Source organism: Equus caballus, unplaced genomic scaffold, assembly GCF_041296265.1.
Source record: "Equus caballus isolate H_3958 breed thoroughbred unplaced genomic scaffold, TB-T2T haplotype1-0000016, whole genome shotgun sequence".
NCBI classification, from domain to species: Eukaryota; Metazoa; Chordata; class Mammalia; order Perissodactyla; family Equidae; genus Equus; species Equus caballus.
The window spans coordinates 11,134,734-11,147,917 of record NW_027222391.1 but is presented as its reverse complement, the minus strand read 5'-3'; the positions used below and the strand labels follow the sequence as shown (position 1 = coordinate 11,147,917).

Below are 13,184 nucleotides of genomic sequence, written 5' to 3'. Positions count from 1 at the left end.
CCTTCGCCCCACGAGGGCTCTGCGGACCCTGGCGGGCCTGGTCGGGGGAGCGCGGAGAGGACTGGAGGCTGGCCAGGGATCACTGTATTTCAGGGTTAGGGGAGCTGGTGTCACACTGCCCTGCCTGCCTCAGGCTCCTCACCCAGGGAGGTGCTTTCTGAAGCTACCTAGCTCCACGCCTGGGAATCCCCAGCCCAGGTGCCCGCGGGGTGTTTCCCAGCCCGGGCTCTTGTGGGGCTCTGCGCTGCTGCGTTGGGGACGCTAAGGCATGAAGCAGGATAGCTAGATTGACTGAAGGGCTTTGAGATCTCCTGGAATCTCTCAAAATCGCCCTCAAACGTATTTGCGTCTCTGGAATCCGACTTTAGTATTTTCAGGTTAGAGCAAAATGAACAGGGAACAGTTAAAAAGATGATGCTGGCGAGTTTTGGCTTGCTAGAAAAGACTGAGGATGTTCCCCATCTCCAGGAACCCTGGGTTGCTTTGGCATCAGGAGCATCAAGGTCTGCACGACAGTCGGTGCCCTAAGAGTTTTTACATCCTGCACCCCTGCCCTTTCTAGCCGTCGCCTCCTTGGCAACAGATTAGAGCTTCTGTCTTGTGAGATGTTCATCTCCCTTGTCTTCCACCGTCTCCCAGCGGTGAGGGAAAGGAGAGGAGAGTAGAAAGTTAAGTGCAGGTAAAATAACTTAGTGATCCGGCTTTCTGGCCCGCCGTAACATTTAAAAAACACTGGAGCAGTTGCCCAAAAGGCAAATCTCCTTTACTCCCCCCCCCCCTTTTTATCTCTTTCTGAAAAACATCTGGATGGCTGGTCCCATCTCTGTTGCGTCTCAGTAATTAATTGGAATTGTCAGACAAACACAGGCTTTGTCAGCTAAAGTGGTATTATCATCTTCACAAGGCCAATAGGTAAAATAAGGATTGTTTCCTGACGAGTTGCCTTGCTGTTGAAGAGATGTGCTTTCTAAGTTTAAATTGCAGCCTGCGACAGTTTTAGAAATAACCTGACTTCAGAAATATATAGTAAATGTGTATTATATAATAATATATATTGCTATATGTGTGTATTATATAACATCTATTATATATGAATATATAATATGTATTGATTGATTTCTTCCGCTTTAGAAAATACGCCTTATGCTTTCAAAGCTTGAGAAAAAGTAGACTTAGGCATAAACATTCCAGCAGGTTAAATGGAAACAGCAAACGTGTCTGTTAATGTCTCGTCTGTTTCAACAGACGAGTTGCAACATTTTAGGAGGCTTCAAACAGCCCCTTCCTATCAAAACAGAAACCAGTCAATGCCTGCTTGAACTGGAAAATCAGTATTTATAACATTGCAAGTCATGGCTTCGAGTTTGCGATTATAATTAAAAAGGTGTCAGGATGATTAATGCAACAACAGCAAACCAGAGAAGGAAGGGGATGTTTGGGAAGGTTTCGGTTGTTTAATTGTTGGTTGTAGGAATGTTCTGATTTCTGCTGTGGGGCAGCTTCAGCCCTATGAGGGTCACTGTGGTCTTTTCCAGTTCTAATTTTAAAGCTGTGTATCTTGTGAGAAGTGTCAGATGCCATTTGGGGGAAAGGAAGGCTTGAAGATCAGATCTTTCCAACGTGTGTTGTGTTGCTTTGTGGCAGCTGGAAATAGAGATGGGGGTGTTTGACTCAGGTGACTTAAAATAATGTTGATGACGTGTGCGTGGTGGAGTGTGTGTCAGGAAGTCCCATCGTAGGGTCCGGAGAATTTTCTGAATGAAAGGATAGAAGATGCCAGATTTTCTCATGTTGTTTTACACTGTGGCTGGGAAAGGAAGGTATGAACCGGCCTCGCTGTCATGACATGGCTACTGAAGATGTCATTCCAGCTCGGTGGTACTCTCAGCCATCACTTGTGGTATTTGGGCCTTGTGGTATTGGGTGTCAGTATTTGGTAGCCACCTGTAGAACTGTTCCACTGGAGAGGTGTGGACAGAACTGGATCCTCTTGATCCTCACTTCAGAGGACCATGCGGTGTCTCTGTGTCCTCGATCTGCTACGCCAGTGACTTGCCTGTGGGAGACCCTTATGCTCAGTGGTGCCGATTGGAAGTGCGGGAGGAGAATCTGTCTAACACAGAGGTAATCATTAGCCACCCAAACCTGGCTGTTGAGAAGACTCCCAGAAACCCGTTGGACCTGCAGGAGCCAAGTGGGCTGGCACTGGCCTTGGACCGCTCTCCAGCCTTATGAGGGACAGCAGTGCTTTGAGGACATTTGTGGGAATTTTACTTGCTGCACCTCTTCAGGCTCCTCTCTCTCCCATGTAGGAAGAGGGGATGACAACCTCACTCTATTGTGGAAAAGGAAACAGTGGCATTGATTCAAACCAGTAACAGAAACTCTTCCTCTTGGTTCCCTGGTGCAACTGCGTCTTTTCAGTGGTGGCATCACTACTTAAATGGTTATACCACGTATTCTGCCTGAAATCTTACTCTACTGTTTAACTGGTTAGAGATCCACAGGTTAATTAAAGGCTTTGATTTCCCCCCATATATTTATTTTGTTTTTGTTTTTCTTTTCAGTGTGTTTCCCAATAGCCTACTAATTCTGCTAGTGTTTCTGTTCTGGTTGTGTTTTCAGCAAGAGGGAGAGCGAGAAGAAATTGGGGCTGCTCTCGGCACAGCTGGCTTGGGGTTTCCTCATATCCAACTAGGCAGCCCTAGCAGTTTTATTTCTGGTGTCACTCCAGCTGTGTCTAAATCTGGGTTTTGCTTTCTTCTGTGCTGTTGATCTAACGTGAGTCAAAGACACATCTGAGTTGAGAACATGTGCATTGGATTTTCAGGGCAGGATGGACTGATGGATTAGGATGTGTGTGTTAAAGCTATGGAGAAGCAAGCCTCAGTTGGTGGATGGACAGAGGCCAGTGATTAATAAGTGGGAGTAGATTAAACCCTCTATTCCTTCCTCTGTCCACCCCCCAAATAAAAGGGTAAAGCCAGAACACACCTTTCAGTATGAGCTGATACACTCTGGCTGGGCAGAGACCTGAACTCTCCTAAGGGATGGGACCTTGTGGCAGGCCAACTGGCTGCCACGGCAGAACTCATCAAAGTGACAGAGACGACTCGAGCTGTGGCCTCCCTCGTGGTTTACAGACTGAACAGTAACCGTGACCACTTTGCTCTGGGAGCCACTCAGCTCCAGGGTGCTGAGAAGGGACCCTCCACGGTTTCCAGTTGTCTGCAGTGGTAGCAATTAATAGGCAGGTCCCGTTGGCTGGGGGAAAATAACTCAGGAAAACAGCTTCAGTCATGCTCATGCCACACAGAGGAAAGTGGTCAGCACCATTATGCGCATGTGGTATTTGGAGAGAATGAAAGAGGACAATGGAAAGGCGCTGGCATTGATTGAATGCCTGTGATTGTGGTGGTTGGTGCTTCACAGACATGTTATCACATCGGGGTGTCATGATGAGGCTGTGAGTTAAACAGCAACATTCCTGGTTTACACTCCAGGTGGCTTCCGGAGGGTGAACCACTTGCTGAAGGTTGCTCAGCTGGTCAGTGGTTGAGTTGACCACATCTGTCCAATTTCACAGTGCTGGTTTCTTTCCCTGTACCACGCTGCCGCACAGAAAGTACTAGAATGTGTTTTCCTTCTTTCATTCAACAAACACTTAATAACGTTTACCGTGTGCCCAGTAGTGTTTTAGGTACTGGGGATAAAGTGGAGAAGAAGACAGAGGGAGGACCTGTTCTCGTGGAAATGGCATCTTTTAGTAGGGCGTTAGGGGAGACAGCAAACAAACGAGTCATTCTTTTAACCTTTTTAATGTGGCTGTGGAAAACTTAAAATGACGCTTGTGACTCCCATTGCATTTCCACTGGGCAGGGCTCCTGTAGAGCAGTGCTTTTTAAACTTGAAATGCACATGGATCACCTGGGGTGTTGTTAACATGCAGATTCTGATTCAGCAGGTCTGGGGAGGGGCCTCAGACTCTGCATTTCTAACTTCCCAGTTGATGCTGATGCTGCTGATCCCTGAACCTCACTTTGAGAAGCAGGAGTCTAGAGAGTAATTGGGGTGTGTGTGTGTGCATGCACAGATGTTATTTTAAGTCAAATGGTTAGGGGAAACCTCTCTGTGGAGGGGATGTAAATGAAGTGAAAGAGTAAGATCCTTCCATGTGGAGATCTAGGTGGAGAGGTTTCCAATAGAGGGAACAGCAGGTACAAAGGCCCTGAGGTGGAAACAGCCCTTATGGCCTTACAGAGTGTTCTTTCATTACTTCAAAAGCAAGGTGTTTGTAGCTGGACAAAATTGGGTTTTGCAACTTACTAGTTAGATGGTCTTGGTTGGATAACTGATTTAACATCACTCATTTTCAGTTTGTTTATCTGAGAATAATTCCTTCCTTGCAGGATTGTTGAGAGGAATAAATGAAATAATAAAAGTGAATGTATTTTCTAAGCAAAAAGTGAGTATCCTAGACCAAAAATCCAAATGGACTCAACTGCTGGGTTTTTCCATTTCTCAAATCCTTTTGGTCTCATATGCCTTACCTTCTGTCACAGCTGTCTTAATAGTGAGAGAAGAGTCTGTTATTGGGGGTGTTTTTAGGAAAAGTCTACTAATGGTTGGCTTTGCAGTCTACATCTGCTTAACCTCTTAAACCAAGGGTCACCAACTCACATGACTTCTGGGCCAACAGCGATTGTATAAATGAGTGAAATAGACCAGGTGGGGAGAAACTGGGACGCACATGCTCTGTCTAAAGGGGCAGCTACGCTTTTCCACGTGCAAATGTGGCATCAGGGTTATCAGATCTTCCACTTGGTAAGAGAAACTGGAAATCCAGTTTTTGATGTGAAATTATCTGGTGTTTAATGTTGGCAACAGACGGAAATTTCTTCCGAGCGCAGTGTGGGCCAGCACTGCAGACAAACAAAACCCACCTGTGGGCTGGGTACAGCCAGCCGGCTACCAGTCTGTGGCTCTGGCTTAAACTCATTTCGGAAAGTAACTGGCACACCCGTACCCTTTGTAGTTGTCAGAATTGTGGCTTCTGTGTGCTGTTTTAGGTTAGAGTTTTCCTCCTTTGCAGATTTTGCAAGAGCGTGGGGCAAATACCTGCCAGATACATTGCAACAACAGCAAAAGGAGCTGGGTAGAAAGAGGAACATTGAGGCAGAAAAGGACAATTCCCCCCAAAATTTCCCATTTGTTCCCAATGAACATTTTCCAGAAGTTGAGAAAATTTTCAGCTTTTCACTCATTAATGAGGCAGTCCCCTATTTGATCCATATTGATAAACTATACTTATATAATAGGTTCTGGTCAGGTAGATTGAGTAAGACCTGAGAGTTAGAAAAATTGGGTTCTGGCTTTGCCTTGCCCCATCCTAGTTCTGTTGGGCGTTGGGTTACTTATATTAAATTGTTTCTTTCTCTCCTTTTCTTTTCTTTTCTTTTTTTCTAAATCCCTGTTTCTTTTCTGATGAGGTTGTATTGTCTCCGTAGGGCCCATTCGCCCACTAGAATGCTTTGGTTCTGGAGCAGACATCTGCGTTAGACCCTTCAGAGGAAGCACGAGAGCACTGTAGGAGCAACATTATTTGGAGCCTGTTTTTGTATCTCTGAGTCAGAATCCACTGCATCCTCCTTGTGTGACCTTAGACCAGTTACTTAATATCACCAAGCCTCCAGTTTTTTGTCTGCAGAATGGGCTCAATGTTACTTACTTGCAAGTGATTATGTGAGGGTGAAATGAAGCGGCCCTTAAAAAGTGCCCCCACGCAGAGTGTGTGACATGATGAATTTCTTCTTCTCCTTCTCTCCTCTCTCTCCTAATTTTCCTTTTCCTTTGCTTTTCTCCTTCATTTTCCTTCAATTCCTTCCTTTTATCCTGCCTATCAGTATGGAGGGCCCTACAGAGAAAGCTGTAATGCATTTTTCATTAACAAATCGTCTTTCATTTCAAGATTATGTCTGAATGAGGGATTTCAAACCCTGAAGCGGCTCTTAAGTAGCTCTCCAGAGAATAATCCAAACCAATTCCAGAATTTGGTCTACCGTGACATGAGCCGAAGGAGGAGAAGAGTCTGATTTCCTGGGGTACCTGCAGCCAGCCTTCTCCACTAAGGGGACGGGGTATGGAAGGGAGCAGGCTCTCGGGGCTTTCCTGCTCACATGTTCTTGAGCCCACAGTAGGAATGGAGGCCGCCTGCAGTGGAGAGGGACTGAGGCATTTAGAATGCCGAGGGCATGCTTTGCCTTCCATTTTTCTGCAGAGCTGAAGGCACTGGAGAAGGCAGGACTGTTCGAGAAGACCCCGCCAAACTCCCTACGTTGCGATTTGGCCACTTTCCCTGGAGTTCTCTGGCCATCAGAACATGATTTAATTATTTTAACTTTTGTAAATCATACCAGGCATTTTTAGTTTTAAATTGAGTCAGGAGAGGGGCCTTGAGACTTTAGGTGAATGAGAGATTGCTAGGGTTGTGCGTTAGAGAGTTTTAAAGGTTTTGGGTTTGCATAATGGATGCTATTTCTGAAACTGATTGAACCACCGATCTTTCAAGTCATCTCTTGATTCCATTGGTTTCTGCGGCTCGACAAGCTCCTCTGTAACTGTTTTGGGAATTTCAGTCTGAAATTATAATTCACTAAGGGAGCTTTTCAGCCCATCTTGCCATTCATTAAAAGCAAGCGGTTGATGATTTTTTTCTTAACACTCACTAGTTAGGGTTGCCTGCCTTTACTTTTTTTTTTTTTTCAGTCTTTATTTAAGAATGTGTAAAGCATATTTACAGGGAAACAAAGCAACACATCAATTAGGCAATACTTTTTTGGTTGTGAATGATAGAAATTGAGCTTAAATTATTATAAACGAAAAAAGATGCTTTATTGGCTTATGTAATTAGGAAGTCTGTGGGGTAAGTGGCTTCAGGAAAAGCTGAATCCAGGGGCTTGAATGATTTGACAAGGTCTCTGTCTCTTTCCATTCTTTGCCAGGTTTGTCTCTACCTTGCCTCATTCTCAGATAGGTTATCTCACTACATTTTAGGCAAGATGGTAAGCAGGAACCCATACAAACATTATATGTTTATTTAATTCTTTTGGAAGTAATATATATTTTTTAAATTGAGAGATTTATACTTTCCCCCAAATTACAGAATTGTTAAATCTCATTATGGAAGTCTCTAGTGTATTGTTTTTTTCTGCATTGTGTTGAATTGTAAATGCTATTGAAAATTCCAGAAATATAAAATTTTCTAAATTTTATAGTCTCTTTTCTTGGTCTCTTGAAAATTTTCAGCTAGCTCTATTCACGTAAAAATACCCTCAACCAAAAGCAGTAGTAAACCATAGAGAAGGAAATAACTTCTCCATTAAAAAAGGCTCATATGAAATGACCACACATTCAAGCAAAGCTGAGTTCCCGAAGGCCAAGAAGATTCCGTGATGGATTGCCTCTAAAGGAGAAGCGTAGACCCATATTTTCATGAGTACAGTTTTGCTGATCTAAAGATGTATGGGCACACTGAACAAAGTACTTTACTTATAAATGTAAGTTCACATTTGTGATGTCTGATCACTGAGATAATTAATAATGAGGCTATATGAAACTTAGGGTAGATAAGTGATTTGGAAAAAATTTTTCTTAAGAGCTTCTGCAAGAAATTCCTGGAGATGCCTGTGGTCCAGGTTGGGTCATGTGCTCATTCCTAAAGCTGTCGTTGTGTAGTACCCTGATCGGGCCTGGCTGATGTAGCCACCCCTTTGGCCTGGAGTGGTGGGGGGAGTAAGCAACCAGGGCTAATCCCATTGAGACCATAGGGAATAGTTTCCCCATGAAGATGAGGTGTTCGAGGGTTCTGTTGCTAGAAGAAGTGGGGACCAGTCTAGCCACATGTTTATTAAACCTATAAAGATCTACTTGGGACAGGTGTATGATCTCTCTGAGTATTTTAACCCAGAAAGAGGGACAAAGGGTTAATTTTGGGAGGTTCCATGCACTTGTTATTTTAGTTATTCATTCATTTATTTATTCATTAAACATGTATTGACTTTCAACTTTGTGCTGGGGCAGACATGAATCAGTCATGGCCAGTGATCTGAAAGAGCCTGCAGAGTGGAGAAACGGACAAGTGAATGGTTAGCTCACAAAGTAATAAAAGTCCTGACACAGTGGGGTTTATTCCAGGAATGGAAGGATGGTTCAATCTTAGGAAATCTGATAATTTGACTTATAATTTGACTTATTCTTAATATGGGTAAATGAGAAAAATTCTGTGAATTATTTGATGGATGCTAAAAGGCATGTGATTAAATTAGCATCTATTTCTAATTTTTAGAACAACTCCTAATAAAGTGGGATCTTACCCAAAGCCAGCATCATCTTTTTTTTTTTTATTAATGTTATGATAGATTACAACCTTGTGAGATTTCAGTTGTACGTTATTGTTAGTCATGTTGTGGGTACACCTCTTCCCCCTTTGTGCCCTCCCCCCACCCCCCCTTTTCCCTGGTAACCACCGATCACATCTCCTTGTCAATATGTTAACTTCCACCTATGAGTGGAGTCATATAGAGTTCATCTAAGCCAGCATCATCTTTAATGGTGTAATACTAGAAACATTCCCATTAAATCCAGAGCAAGACTAGAATGCCCATTATCATCACTATTATTTACCATTGCTCAGTAATTAATAGATGATGCAGTTAGATACAAAAAAGAATAAGAAAGGGGGAGGTAGAATTATCACCATTTGCCAGTAATTTCATTTCTTTTGGAAAATCTAAGATAACCAATCCCCCCATGAATCTATTAGAAACAATAATAGGGTTCATTAAGGGCACTGATGAGGAAATTACTATGCAAAATCTGTAGTTTTCCTACATGCCTACCCCAACCGTTTTGAAAATATAATGAGAGAAAATATTCTATTTATAGAACCAGCCAACCAAACAGAATAACTTGAAATATATTTAGCAAAAGTTGCAAGGGACTTGTAAGAACCAAATTTTAGTACTTTATGGAGGGCCATCAAAGAAAGAGGAGTAAATGGAAAGTGACCTCTTTCTCTTGGCTGGCATGTCTTTTTTCCATCCCTCCCCCCCCCCCTCATCTTGTCCCTGGCTCTTCCCTCCTCCCTCCCCCCTCCCTCCTCCTTTGATTAGAGTTCTTTGCTGCTAAGTTGAGGGTGTGTTTGAGAGTGGTCTGAAAGTATTGGTTATATGAACGTGGCGAAAATGTTATACTTCATGTATAAAATTCCCTTACTTTCCACATTACGGAGAAGATGGTAAGACAGCTGTTACTGTTTAGATTCATAAACAGTGGGGTGGGTGCTGATTGTTTTCTATCCCAATTCAGGGGTGGTAGGACTGTGCCAAGGTGTGGATTAATAGTTGAATTGGTGTAAATCAGTAAATTTACATGCACTCCTGTTGTTGCAAAGCAAAAGTCCAGTCAGGGACAAGTGATGGTTATTCTCAATGGGACAGGGAGATGACGGTGTAGATGGGAAAGAATAATGGTGGCGGTGGTAGTGACAGCAGTGGTGATAGACACATATTGTATTCCTGTGCGTGTGCCAGGCTCTGCTCCAAGCAGTGGAGTCATTCAGTCTTCAGAGGACCTGGCGAGATAGGCGCTGTGATTTTACAGGCGAGGGAGCTGAGGCACAGAGAGGTCAAGTAACTCGCTCGAAATGTGGAGTTGGCATTCAGACCCAGGTGTTTGGCCACAAACATGCAGCATTTCCTTTTATTTGTTTCAAATCTCTTTCCCACTGGAGGTGGTGTCTTCCAGCATCACGGGAGTGAATAATCACTGCTGGCGTTCCCTTCTAGGAGCTTGTGATTTTCTGCATGCAGATGGACTGCTTGCCTACCAGATGGGCTAATTGAGGCGGTCTCGGCCCAGCAGCAAACTGTGGCAGTGGCTTCCATTCTGGGACCAGGCTCATTCCCACTGTTCCCTTCTCCTGAAATACTCGGCCCCAGATCCTTAAACTACCCTCGGCTCCTTATCTGTCCTTCAGGTGTCGGCTCAAATTTCAGCTCCTGGAAAATACCTCTCCCAGTTACCTAATTTAAAGACCCTTTTCCACGTCTGAGCTTGTGACGCTGTTTTATTTTCTTCAGAGCATTTACTGCTTTCCAAAATCATGCTACTTAGTTACTTCTTCCTCACCAGAAGGCAGATTACATGAGAGTGGGGGTCTTGTCCATCTCGTTCCTTGCCGGTGCCCAGAACAGTGCTTAGCACCCAGCAGGCACTCCGTCATGGTAGTTTATTAATCACTAATTCTGAATCAATGAATTAATGAATGGAAGGAGGGCCTGCTGTGTGCTAACTTTTCTTGCAAAACTCCAGGCTTCTGAAAAGAAATGACACTCAACGTTTCTTGGGAACTCTGGCTAAGAATTGTTGTCAGCTCTTTCACGTCCTATTTTTGCAAGACTATTTTGGGTACAAGAAAGAGAAACCCACTCAAACAAACCATGTGGGCTCAGCAGTCTCCCACAAGCTGCCTACCACACAGGACATCACCTCCTTTATTCCTCACTGCAGCCTCGTGAAGTCGAGACTTTCTCATCCCAGTGTTACACAGAAAGTGAATGTGACCTGGAAGGGCGGGCAGGAGTCCCAGGGTCACACAGCAGGCTGGCACAAGCCAGGTGTCTTCACTGTAACGTGGCTTTTGGTTCCTGGCCTTTGTTGCTGATGCTGCCGAAGTTTTAGAAGAGTTCAATTACTCCCGATAGACCGTTATGCTCTAAGAGTGGATTATGTTTCTCTAAATGCGTTATCGAAATTACATAGTTGGCATTTAACAATCAAAACATTACGCTGAAGTCCGTGTTTGATATGTCACTCACTGTAGGTACAGGGGCACCCTTCCCGGTGCCTCCTGGCTGAGCCTTCTGCAGGGGGCTGGAGGGTTGGGAGTCGCTGGAGCTGAGGAAGTATTTGAGCCTAACTGCCTGAGCGCCTCTGTCACAGGGCAGTTGGACTGTTTGGAGCCATGTTGTGTTTTGAAAGAAAAAGCTGAACCTGAAGTCAGAATTAAGGCTTTGAGTCTGAGTTCTGTGTCTACCTTGCCTTGTGCACATAGGTAAGTGTTCAGCCTTTGAGCTTCTGTTTTCTTATCTCTCAAACGGGAGTACCAGTCTCTAATAATTCCGTGGTGCTTTTGCAAGGATAGAATGATGATGCTGTGCTGGGATCTGCTTTGTCTACGTCTGTTAGTTGTTATTAATCCATGCACGTTTTCGTGAATTCCCCCAGGTAACTGGTTTTCTGGAATATTGCCCTCCAGGGAGTACCTGAAATACAGGACGAGCATTCTTATCATAAAGTTAGATTAAGAAGTTTAATTTACAGAAACTATTATACACCATGGATATCAAACATCGTGAGGGCAGACTGCATAAAGATCCTGGAATTCTGGAGAACCTCTGTCTGCATAACTCTTTCACCCAGCTCAGGACCACTGATGCGTCATTCTTTTGTACTGAAAACGTAAAGAGCGGTGGGGTTTCTCATGTATGCCTCCAAAAAGAAATTCTTATTTTAAACAGTGCAAGATGTATTTTAGATCCTATCTATCTTTCCATTGTCTGTGGCCGTGGGTCCTCTGATTCTCTCAGAAGGAGGACGGATGCAGGAACCGTGCATTGCACAATTTTCAGGACAGATTTCATTTCCAATGCTCACGTTCGCCGTAGGCTCACTTAGATTTCTTATTGGTACCTTTACTTTTGAGTTGGAGGGTACCATCTATGTAAGAACACGTACATACCACGGTTAGAGCAATCCTACCTTCCCTTCAGTTTGCAGAAATCTCAGCTGTCTAGCAAAAAGGCATATGCAAATTGTTTTATTTTCAATGGCTAAAGATTGGAAACCGCCTCAGTATATATCAGTATGAGACTGGTTAAATAAATTATGGCATGTCCACAGAAGGGCTGCAATGCACTGTTCCAAAGAATGGGACAGCACTGTGCTGATAGACATGAAGCGATCTCCGGGGTCCATTGTGGATGACAAAACCAGGGCGCAGAGCAGAGAGTGGTGTAAATCCTTTACACCGTGAACTTCTCTTTTTAAAAAATCATATGAGTGTATTTCTTCAACTGAAAATAGGTAATGGAGGGGCCGGCTCCGTGGCCGACTGGTTAAATTCCTGTGCTCCGCTTCAGCAGCCCGGGTTTTCGCCAGTGTGGATCCCGGGCGCAGACACGGCACCGTTGATCAAGCCGTGCTGAGACGGTGTCGCACGTAGCAGGACTAGAGGGACCTACAGCTAGAATATACAACTATGTACTGGGGGTCTTTGGGGAGAGGAAGAAGAGAAAAAACAAGATTGGCAACAGATGTTAGCTCAGGTGCCAAGCTTTAGAAAAAAAAGTAAAAAAATAAAACTAGGTAATGGAAAAGAGTGAAGATTTGTAAGCGTCTAAGATATTTTAGCAAAAACGTCCACCAGGAAAACTCGGTTGTCTAATGTTGATAGTGTATTGGTTTTGCTTGAGAATTGCGTGCTGAGCTCTCCCAGGGTGGAGGGAACCCTTGGGGATCAAATAGGCACTTGGAAAGAGTTCACCTCTGAGAATGTCCACTTCCGCCCAGTCTACACCTAGGGAGGACCTGCGTCATTCAGTCATACTTAACCCATTTAGAGGCAGCCTCTTTAAAGCTGAGTTATGCCAGTCGGTACATCTCATGACTAGAATTATGATCGGCTTCTAGGGTTGCTGATCATTCAAGTGTTTTATGGAAGACTAAAACTGGGGAAAAACACATGCACACTCTCACACACCCGTGCACGCACTTTAAAATGATAAAGTCAGTATTTATGACTTCAACATTATGGACCTCGTGGAAGAGCTGGGGTGGGCTTGAAGAGAGGGGGTTTGGCTCAGCGTGGAGACCCTGGAAATGTGTATTAGACACTTCACAGCACTTGTCACCTGTATTTAATCCTACTCTTCTATTCTGATTGGATTTTCGGTAGGTTTATGTTCAGGTTTTAGCGTCATTCTGACCCAGGCTCAAATCTCAGATCTGCTAAATCCTAACTCTGTGACCTTGGGCTAATTGCTTGGCTTCTCTGAACTTTATTTTGTGATCTTGCAAAGTAGACAGTGTAATACCTTTACTATAAGGCTGTTGATTGGGTTAAG

At 44.0% G+C, this 13,184-nt stretch overlaps 1 protein-coding gene across 50 annotated transcripts in view; it reads left to right on the top strand.

Moving 5' to 3' along the window:
* The window catches only part of LOC138922840 (heparan sulfate glucosamine 3-O-sulfotransferase 4-like), a 205,028-nt gene that overhangs the window by 62,114 nt on the left and 129,730 nt on the right, over positions 1–13,184 (top strand). The gene's annotated exons all lie outside the window — the stretch shown is intronic.